The following is an 11,272-nucleotide window of genomic DNA, read 5'->3' as shown; positions in this document are numbered from 1 at the left end:
CATTTATAACTAACTTCATAAAAAGATTTGGCTTAGTAAATAAAGCTCTGGCCCGCAGACTGAAGGGTCCTGGGTTTGAATCCAGTCAAGCACACATGCCCATATTGCAGGTTAAATCCCCAGTGTGGGATGTGTAGGAGGCAGCCAATCAATGATTCTCATCATTGATGTTTCTATGTCTCTCCTTCTCCCTTCCTCTCTGAAATCAATAACAATGTTTTATTTAAAAAGAATAGTCAGTTTAGGGGCTGGTGAAAAAGATGAATTGCACATTGTTGAAGTAGAGGCAGTGAACCATGAAGTCAGTCCAATTAAAGTAACATTGTCAACTTTGATAATGTTTGTACAGCCAACGGTTTCCCTTGGTGACTTTGAAATGACACCATCTGTGGTCTTAGGGTTGAAATGTGGGTCAGTGTGGTTAGTGGACAGCACTTAATAGCTGGGGAAGAAGATGCAGAGACAGAAGATGAAGAGGAGGACAATATGATACTCCTAAGTGTATTTGGAAAGTGTTTTATCCCTGGAAATGATAGTAAGTTTACACAGAAAAAAAAAGTTAAACTTGCTGCTGCTGAAGATGATGAGGACAACAATGATGATGATGATTTTGATGATGAGGAAGCTGAAGAAAAAGCTCCATAAAGAAATCTGAGATACTCTAGCCAAATATGCAAAATCAAACCAGAATGAAAAAGTTTTAAAAAGATTAACAACAAGATTAAAAGGTCAAGAATCCTTAAAAAAAAAAAAAAAGAAAGAAAAAAAAATGCATAACACATCAAAAGGACCTAGTTTTGCAGAAGACATTAAAGAAAAAAATGCAAACAAGTTTAGAAAAAGATGGTTCTCTTCCAAAATAAGAAGCCAAGCTCATTAACTATGTGAATAATTGCTCTGGATAACTGACCAGGAGGCTATTCAAGCTCTCTGTCAGTGGAGGAAGTCTCTTTAATAGTTTAAACAGTTTGTCAACCAGTTAACTACCATGCATCCAAAATGGAAACCAACGCCACAAGCTATGATATTTTGAATTTAATTTAAAATTCATTTGCAATTAATATTATAAAAATAAATATATTATTCACCATTTGGGTGTTCTTGAATATTTTTAGCTGACAATTCTCACAAAAAAGATTTTATTTTAATTAATTAATTTTTTTTTCTTTATTGATTAAGGTATTACATATATGACCTTCTCCCCCATTACCATCCGCCCAACCTTGGTGAGCTTACCCACAGCTTAACGATTATTTCCTTATAAGACACCTCTTGTTTAACAGAATCATGTCTATATATTAATTTATTGAGTGATCAATGGTAATGAACCAGTTTCTTTTTTCTTTTTTATTTTATTGATTTTTCACAGAGAGAAAGAGAGAGGGATAGAGAGTTAGAAACATCAATGAGAGAGAATCATCAATCAGCTGCCTCTTGCACACCCCCCTACTGGGGATGTTCCTGCAACCAAGGTACATGCCCTAGCCCGGAATCGAACCCGGGACCTTTCAGTCCGCAGGCCGACCCTCTATCCACTGAGCCAAACCAGTCCCGGCTGAAACCAGTTTCTTAGATCTGATAACATAATAGTTGTCTCTCAACAAAGTAAAATAATTGTCATAAGCTATGATCAACTGAAATAAAGGAATTGAATGACAATAAAATGACTAATAAATTTTGTGCAAGGGAAAATCTTCATTGTATTTGTCAGTTTTATTTAGACTAGCAATGAAATTATATATCAGTAGAAAACTATAAAAGAACAAGATTTGGAGATCTAAATTCACTTTCATCTAGAGCTTACTATTTGATTAATTCATTTATTGAACTAGTGACATATTTTAAAAGCCTCAGGGTATAAAAACTAAGAACCAGATCTTTTGAATATGGAATATAAAAGTATAGAGTAGTATACTGAAAGTACTAGAGAAAAGGGGATTTTATCTCAAGATAATGAATAATTACTATTATTAGTATGCTAATATACAAACATAGTGAGCCATATACATAGTGATTTATTAGGCTTTTCTAAAATGCATCATCTGTAACAACAATTTTTTATTTCCATATATGATCATTTTTCTCTAAAGCCCTACCAGGAAAGAATATAAAATAGCGTAATAAACAGATCTATCATGCATACTCAATCTCTTCCAAAACATCTCTTCAAAAGATTTTGTTATTCTGAGGAATTTTTCCAGTACTGGAAGCCTATTTATATGTATGTATGTGTAATCAACAATTTTTACAAGTATAATGGGTGATTCTTTTTTAATCAGTTTTGGCCTCATTATGAATTAAAGTAATTTATTTTGATTTAAGTTGTGGGATGCATAAAACAAAAATATTTTAACACACAAAATGACGCTAATTCAGAAATTCAAAGTAAGTATATTTTATATTTCCACCTAATACTCACAGATATATTGCTTTATTTGGATTGCACTTTACTACATGATAATGGAGAATAAAATGACAAGTTTATGTAATATCTGACAGTTTTCAGTGGGTTCAAAATTATAATTGATTCCTCTGTTGGACCATTTAAGAATAATATTATCTTCTGTAGATTAGAAATTGGATAGAATATTAAATATTAAAAAGTAAGTAGGTTGAAAAGCTTTCATTTAAAACAACACAATTAAACAGTATTACTTTAGGAAAGTAAACTGAGAAGGCAGATTCTTTTGAGAATATTCATATGAAAGAGTACTTGCAATTTTAACATCTAACCATTAGGTGACACCAGAGGGTAAGAATGACAAACTGTTTTAAAGCATAGAAACTGGGCAGTTGTTTTATTGTATACTAGTTATTAAATGATACATAATACCTGCTGATAGTTCAGTATAAGAGTGGAAATAAAGAAACTCTGTAAGAAGTATTATATATGTATTTTATCTTAAAACTAGGATTATTTTTGCATCACAAACTGAACTAATACCGTGTTTCCCCGAAAATAAAACATCCTCCGAAAATATCACCTACTTACAGGTTTCCTTCTGAGTGAAATATAAGGCATTCCCCCTAAAATAAGCCCCCCCCAGGCTCTATCTCAGAATGAAAACTAATTTACCATAAACTGGTCGCTAGGGCAGCCCTGACTGGCGTCTAGCAACCAGTGACATTACTCGGAGTCCTGATGTCACTGCTATGTGGAGTCGGAGCAGAGGTCAGAGTGAGCGGTGAGCGTGGGGCGGGAGAGAGGGGGAGACTTTCACAGATGCATGTAGAAGAACTGGAGGATTAGAGCCGATAGGACATGGCGAAGGTGGTGAGTGGTGTTCTGTCTCTGGTGACACTACCTGATGCTCTCACGGCCACTCTCAAGATGACTGAAGGTTCTCAGTCAGTGGCAGAGCCTACTCCAGCCCAGATCCAGGCCCCAGCAAGCCCAGTGACAGTCCCCAGGCAGGCCCCAGGGGGGAAATGTCTGATAAAGGGGTAGGGGGGATGTCTGGTGAAGGTGTTCAGTGGCACAGGGGTGGGGGGAGGGGTATCACTTAAAATGACACAGGAGAATCAGAGGGGGCAATCAAAATGACACAGGAGGATCAAAAGGGGTTACTAAAATGGTAGTACCCCTCTGATACTCCTGTGCCATTTTGATTACTCCCTCTGATCCCCCCTATGTCATTTTAAGTGATCCTCTCCCCCCACCTTGATACCCCAATTCCATTTTTTTACCCCTAGAAATGAGCACAAAAAGAAAAAGCTACTCCGTGGAGTACAAGAAAGGAATCGTGGAAGACTCTTGGGGCCAAAATCTTACTGCTTTCTGCAAAGAGAAGATGATGAATATCTGATTGGTCCAAAAACGGAGAGCAGAGTATGGTAACCTCATTGAGCAAGTGGACAAGGGAAATGCTAAAAAACACAAGTGTGGATCAGGTCGGCAACCATTATTTTCCAAGAGGAAGACCTGATCTGTGAATGGGTTGTTGACAGGAGAGCAGAGGCTTTGGTTGTGAATAGGGCTCAGATTCAAGAATTTGCCCTTGCAATGGCACCACAGTTTGACATAGCCCCCAAAGACTTCAAAGCATCACAACACTGGCTGGATAATTTCCTTCAGCGAAGTGAACTGTCTTTAAGAAGATCTACAACATTGTTTAGGTTGGAAGATACTCAAGTTATTAAGCGAGCATTTGCATTCAAGTCCTTTATTGATGATGCTGACTTCTCTAAATACAATCTTTCCAACATGATTGCTATGGATGAAACTGCAGTGTTTATGGGCCAATCATCTCAAACAACAATTGAACAGCGGGGTGCCTCCTTAGTGTACATTCCCTCCACTGCTTACGAAAGTGCACGTGTTTCCTGTATATTGGCAATTTGTCTGGATGGCTCCAAAATACCACCTTTAATCATTTCTAAGGGCCAGAAGGAAAAGATTGAATGTGTTTTGGGTGATTTTATTCTTGAAACTGAAAAAGCCTGGGCCACACAAGCAGTTATAAGGAAGTGGGTCGATTTAATGCTGCTTGTTATGCGGGGGAGCCAAAGAGGTCTGCTAGTCTGGGATGCAGCCAGCACTCACCACGCTAAAGACATGAAGACATTTCTTCACGAAAGAAAAATAGATCAGATAATGATTCCCGCAGGAATGACTGCCTATCTCCAGACTCTTGATATTGCAATAAAGAAGCCATTCAAAGACAATTTGAGCATGGAAATTAATGACTACATTGAAAATAGAATGGAGAGAAATCAGCATGGAAACTTTGTGAAACCTAAACTGCAAAAAGTTGTGTCTTGGGTGAAGAATTCATGGGAGAAAATCACTGACAGTTGCATTGCAAATGCACTGAGAGCAGGCTACCTTGACAAGAAGTACTCTTTTTAAGACAGTGCTATTGCTAAACATGAGAGATTTGGTCCACTGATTCTGAAAGAAATGGAGTCACAAGAAATTCACCAGGAAATTCAGGAATTGGATTGTTATGATGATGTTCCAGAAGATGATGACATGATTGTCATTGAATAAATGAGTAAATTCTTGATACTATAGGATTCAGTTTGTCTGGTTTGTGTTGACAACTACCGTACTACCATACCATATACAGGTAATAAATTTCCTTTATTTTCATTTAACAATAAATGTGTACCATATTCTTCTTCATGGAAAAATAAGACATCTCCTGAAAATAAGACCTAGCTCATCTTTGGGAGCAAAAATTAATATAAGACACTGTCTTATTTTCGGGGAAACAGGGTAGAAAGAAGTAGAAGCAAGGATTCAGAATAAGCTGAAAAATCTGGTTATAAAAAAACTTGTCTTTCCCTTCAAGATTTCTTTATTTTTAACTTATATTTATCTATTGTCACACAAATTATGTATATGTATAAAAATAAAAATATAACTGAATAGTGGGTGACATTCACAAGACAGGTAGTCTATCAAACACACAGTAGAATTCTATTATAGTTGTACCGTATTTTCCGGCGTATAAGACGACCCCCTAATTTTACAGTTAAAACATAGGTTTAGGCCTATATTCGCTGTATAAGACTACCCCCCACTTCCGAGGCAACACCAGTTCTTTTTTTAATAGACTGCCTCTCTAACTCCACCAATCCAAGCAGGCTTTTTATGCATGCTAATTATACATGTTCTGTACTCGAAGCTACACTTTGTTCTAGTAAAAAGCCTGCTTAGATTGGCCAGAGTCAGAGAGGCGGTCTATTAAAAAAAGAACTGGTGTTGCCTTGGAAGTGGGGAGTAGTCTTATACAGCGAATATAGGTCTAAACCTATGTTTTAACTGTAAAATTAGGGGGCCATCTTATACGCCAGAAAAGATGGTAATTGTATTACAAAGAATATGTATTTGTTAGCTTAAGATAATTCTAGGTGTTATAAATGGAAAGTAGTAACTAGTTTAAGCCTTGACTATGATCTGTGAAACATTAACAACCAAAATAATCTCTTTCACATTGTTATTTATTGATATATCTGAATTGCTTGTATGTAGAAAAAGCACGTTTAAGTCTGATTAAAAAATAATATATATATATAAATATGTATGCATCTGTAAATTCAACTAAATACAAATGCAAAAGGCAGAAAGAAGTAAGAAAACATTTATTCACAAACAAATTTATACCAGAAACTGCTAGGTACTTCTATATATTTTATTTAATTCTACAAGCAACCCCATTGGGAAGATGATATTATTATTCTCATTTTTCAGATGAGTAAAATGAAGGTAAAAAATTTAACTATTGTGCTTAAATTATATACTGAGTCAGTGGTAGAATTGGGACTCAAACTGACCTAAATATATTGGGAACAAAAGCTTATATTCTTTTGCTTTACCAACATGAATCCCAAAACTCATAACTATGTACATAAATGTGTAGGTCTTATTGGTTGATTGAATGTCTGAGGAGCCAGGATTAGTTCATTAAAATTATGTTCATATGCAACCTAACTTATCTTCTTAACTAGTGAACTAAAATTAGAATGACTTGAGAGTGAAATATTAATACAGTGCTGGGTAAAGTAGCCGACCTGAAGTTGCTGAGAGTCAGATTATCTGTGTTTTAGTAGGGGATGTGCTAAGTTTCTCTCTCATCAATGTTTCTACCTCTCTATCCCTCTCCTTTCTTCTCTGTAAAAAGTCAATAAAAACAATATTTAAAATAAAAATACAATATACTGATCAAATGGAGATTTAAAAAGAAAACAGCAAGGTTACTCTTATGTGGGATATGCTAATAAAACAAAATGAAATTAATGAATAAATAAAATAGAGAAATAAAATATTTATTGACACAGACAACAATATGGTGGCTACCAGATGTTAAGGGGGAGGGGGAAGGGAGAAGAGGGTAAGAGGGTCAAATGCATGTTGATGGAAGAAGACTAAAGTTTGAGTTATGAGCACACAATGATAGATGATGTATTATAATACTGTACACTTGAAATTTATATAATCTTACTAGAAGCCTGGTGCACCAATTTGTGCAACTGTGGGGTCCCTCAGCCTGGCCTATGCCCTCTTACAATTCATGATCCCTCAAGTGATGATAGAGGCCAGGCTGAAGGACTCTATAGGTGCATAAATCCATGCACCAGGCCTCTAGTATGCATATAAGATCTTTGGTTAATCTCTTCCAACCCTGCCTCATTCCCACTTCCTTCTGAGATTCATCAGACTGTTCCATGTCTCCATGCCTGTCTATTAAGCATCTTCCCTCTGGTAGTCAGTGTGTGTCATAGCTACAGGTCAAAGGATCACTTAGGCTTTAACCAATCTCATCCCAATAAATGTAATAAAAATATTTTTTAAAAGTTACAACTTAAATAATAGAAATATGAGGTACAAACACTAAGAAAATAATAGTAGGGATTGGAAAGAAAGAGGGAGAGATAAGCAAAATTATTTAAGGAAAATAAAAATTAGTAAATATAGGAACGTGAAGATGTATATAATAAACATGGTAAATATAAAGAGGGTAGAATCACATATTAAAAGACAGAAATACTCAAACTGGATTTTAAAATTCAGATATATGCTATCCTATATAATAAAAACCTAATATGCTAAGTGTCCAATGATTCATTTGACCATTCGACTGGTAGGTTAGCTTGCTGCTGGAGTCTGGCTATTTGGGACTGGGTGAGACGGGCCAGACATGCCTAGACTAATCTATGCAAGGGCAGTTTCTTCCTAATCCCCATAAGCCAGGCCAAGGGACCCCACCCATGCATGAATCCGTGCACTGGGCCTCTATTTACAATAAAAAAAAAAACCGCAAAAACTTAAAATATAACAATATAATAGAAAGGTAGAAAAAAAGGATAATAAATATTATATATTAACTATTTAGTTAGAAGGAAGTTAGATAGATAGGGGAAGGACTGTGGGAAGGGAAACTAAAACATAAGAACACAACTAGGTAGGGTTTCTAAGACATCCCACCTAGGCAGGGAAGGAAGGGTGCATATAAACTTTAAAATGTATGGATATTGCTAAGACAGACAGATAACCAATCACAAGGCAGTAAGGTGTATACACCAATCCCAAGGATGTTGCTAAGATAAAATTTTTGGAAAAGATCAATCAGGAGCTCTCAAGGCTGTCTCCACCCCCAAATTAAAAGGTGTGTTCTTCCTTTCACTATCTCTCTTTTTCTCTGCATGCAATGGTTCCTGATGTTCATTCCGGTGGTGGGGGAGCGCATCCCTGTGCTCATATGGCTTATGGCCATGTGGGCCTCCACACATTAGATTTTAATTAGCTTGGAGTATTCCTGACTATAACATGGAAAGGGAACTCCGGAAACTGAATTGTTCCTGGAACCCCAGACACACCTTTTCCAGGACTGACCTCTGCCAATAAACTTTGGTTCCATTAATCGTATTTTGTCTGCGACTTCATACAATTGTGGTGAGACAATGAACTTGGCCTGAACACTCCACATTTTGGGTATCTACAATATATGTATATATAGACAGTCTCCAACTTAGGATGCTTTGACTTACAATTTATTACTTTACAATGGTGTTAAAGCAATACACATTCTGTAGAAACTCTATTTCAAATTTTGAGTTTTGGTCTTTTTGGCAGCTAGCAGTATATGGTACCATGCTCTCTCATGATGTTGGGCAGCAGCAACAAGATGAATTTGCCCAACTGTAGGCTAACGTAAGTGTTCTGAGTGTATGGATGACTAGACTAAGCTGTGATCTTTGGTAGGTTGGGTGCATTGACTGCATTTTTGTCTTACGGTATTTTCTGTTTACAATGGATTTATCATGATATAATCCTATTGTGAATCAAGGAGTACATCTTTATAACAAAGAAAGGTTGGTATAGAAATATTCATATGAAACAAAATGTAAAAAAAGATGGAAAGCATTGATAAGGGAAAAATTGAGGCATTATATGATAGGAGAAAAATCTAAGAAAATGAATAATGAGAAACTTTTATGCTTTATTAGTGTAAACATTTCAAGCAAAAACTGATAGAACTATAATTACCACTATACAATAGTAAGAGATTTTATCACAGTTCCCTTAAAAACATCAATATGAAAGACACACTATTACTAAGGATATGGATATGTTAAACATTATAAGATCAATTTAATAAATTTATATGTAGAGAAATTAATCTCTATCCAAATTATAGAGGATACATATTATTTTCAAGCACAAGAGTCATTTGCAAACATTGACCATAACATTGTATATGAATAATCTTAATTTTGCTAAATGCATATGCAAAGAAAGAATATAAGAGAGAAAGGAGGGAGCATTCTGAAGTAGATATTTGTGATAAGATTATAGGTGATAACTTCAATTACTTATACATCTACATATTTCACAGAAATTGTCAATTACTTTTGTAATTGTATGAAGTTATAAATGGTGTTTTAAAGTAACTTAATATTTTAAAATTAAGACAAGTTAACAAAAATTCAGAGGCTTAATTTTGCCCCAATAACTTTGATAAGTTGGTAAAAGGCAGTTTAGGAAAGGGCTTTTTAAAAATTTTAATGTTAATTCATATGAAAACCATTTGTTATACTGAAAAAGCTTTAAATGGGCATTTCTTTATGAATGGTATTTTACTATATAAAGTACTAGAGGCCTGGTGCACAAAATTTGTGCATGGGGGTTGGGGGCGGAGAGTGTCCCTCAGCCCAGCCTGCACCCTCTCCAATCTGGGACCCCCTCAAGAGATGTCCAACTGCCCTCTCACAATCCAGGGCTGCTGCCTCTCAACCACTCACCTGCTTCAGCCTGATTTCCCCTAATCACTTCTGCCTGCCAACCTGATCAGCCTTAATTCCTCCCCTGCCAACCTGATGGATGCCTAACTGCTCCCTGGCTGGGCCAATTGCCCCTAAATGCTCTCCCCTGCAGACCTGCTCTCCCCCAACTGCCCTCCTCTTCTGGCCCAGTCACCCCGAACTACCCTCCCCTGCAGGCCTGGTCCCCCCCACAAATGCCCTCCCCTGCAGGCCTGGTCTCCCCCAACTTCCCACCTTGCTGGCCCAGTCACCCTGCTGGCCTAATTGCCCATAACTGCCCTCCCTTGCAGACCTGGTCCCCCCCAACTTCCCTCCCCTGGAGGCCTGGTTCCCTCCCCAACTGCCCTCCCCTGATGGCCTGCCCCCCCTAACTGCCCTCCCTTGCGGGCCTGGGTCCCCCCTGAACTTCCCTCCCTTGTTGGCCTGGTCTCCCTCCACTGCCCTCCTCTGCCGACCTGGACACCCCTAATTGCCCACAACTGCCCTCCCCTGCTGGCCATCTTGTGGTGGTCATCTTATGTGTACATGGGGGCAGACATCTTTGACCACATGGGGGCAGCCATCTTGTGTCTTGGAATGACAGTCAATTTGCATATTACTCTTTTATTAGATAGGATGAGTTTTTTGTGCCTGTAAACAAAGGCTATAGTAATATATATAGAAAATTAGATATCTAACATTGATCATTTCAATATCTAACCTTCTGTTTTCAAATGTAATGATTATGTTGGGTTACCACTTTTACTTTCTCTGGTAATTTTCAATAACAGTGGTATACTTGAATTTTTATATTTTGTGTTTCAAAACTAAGAATAAGCTCAGTCACTTTTCATAAATTAAAACAAATAAATGCAAAAGGTTGTACTTGAGCTTAACCAAAACTTTTACTTCTTTCCTTACAAGGGCCATTAACGGCTGTTTTTTGTTTGTTTGTTTGTTTGTTTGTTTTTAATGTATTAAACACACACATAATTATGAATGTATGGGAGATTCATTTTAAAATATATTTAAAAATTAGCATAATTACTTTAATACAAGTAAAAAGCATAAACATTCTGCCTTTGTCACATTGCTGTTTTTCCTGCTCAGCAAAGGCATATGATAAAAGCAGCATGTCTATCGTGTCGTTCTTCTCATATCAAGTTTACCAGCACTTAAAACTAGAGGCATGATACTCTCAAGGTCCATCCAGATTGTCACAAATGGCAGTATTTCATCCTTTATTATGGCTGAGTAGTATTCCATTTTGTATAAGTACCACATCTTCCTGAGAGTATCATGTTAAGTGAAATAAGTCAGATGGAACAGAATAAGAATTATATTTCACTCATATCCTATATAATAAATAGAAATATGCTAATTGACCACCATGCCCTCACAAAGATGGTGGCGCCCACAGCCAATAAGAAAGGGATATGCTAATTGACTGCCACACCCTCAAAGATGGCGGCGCTCATAGCCACAAGATGGTGGCACCCAGTCCCCTTAGTCCTGCTGGGGCAGT

At 37.0% G+C, this 11,272-nt stretch overlaps 1 pseudogene; it reads left to right on the top strand.

Moving 5' to 3' along the window:
- Nucleotides 1-214: 214 nt before the first annotated feature.
- On the top strand, nt 215-955 carry LOC118720270 (annotated as a pseudogene).
- Nucleotides 956-11,272: the final 10,317 nt, after the last annotated feature.

The sequence above is a fragment of the Pipistrellus kuhlii genome, unplaced genomic scaffold (genome assembly GCF_014108245.1).
Source record: "Pipistrellus kuhlii isolate mPipKuh1 unplaced genomic scaffold, mPipKuh1.p scaffold_m20_p_16, whole genome shotgun sequence".
NCBI classification, from domain to species: domain Eukaryota; kingdom Metazoa; phylum Chordata; class Mammalia; order Chiroptera; family Vespertilionidae; genus Pipistrellus; species Pipistrellus kuhlii.
The sequence above is the reverse complement of the archived record's forward strand: the minus strand, read 5'-3'. Positions and strand labels throughout refer to the sequence as shown.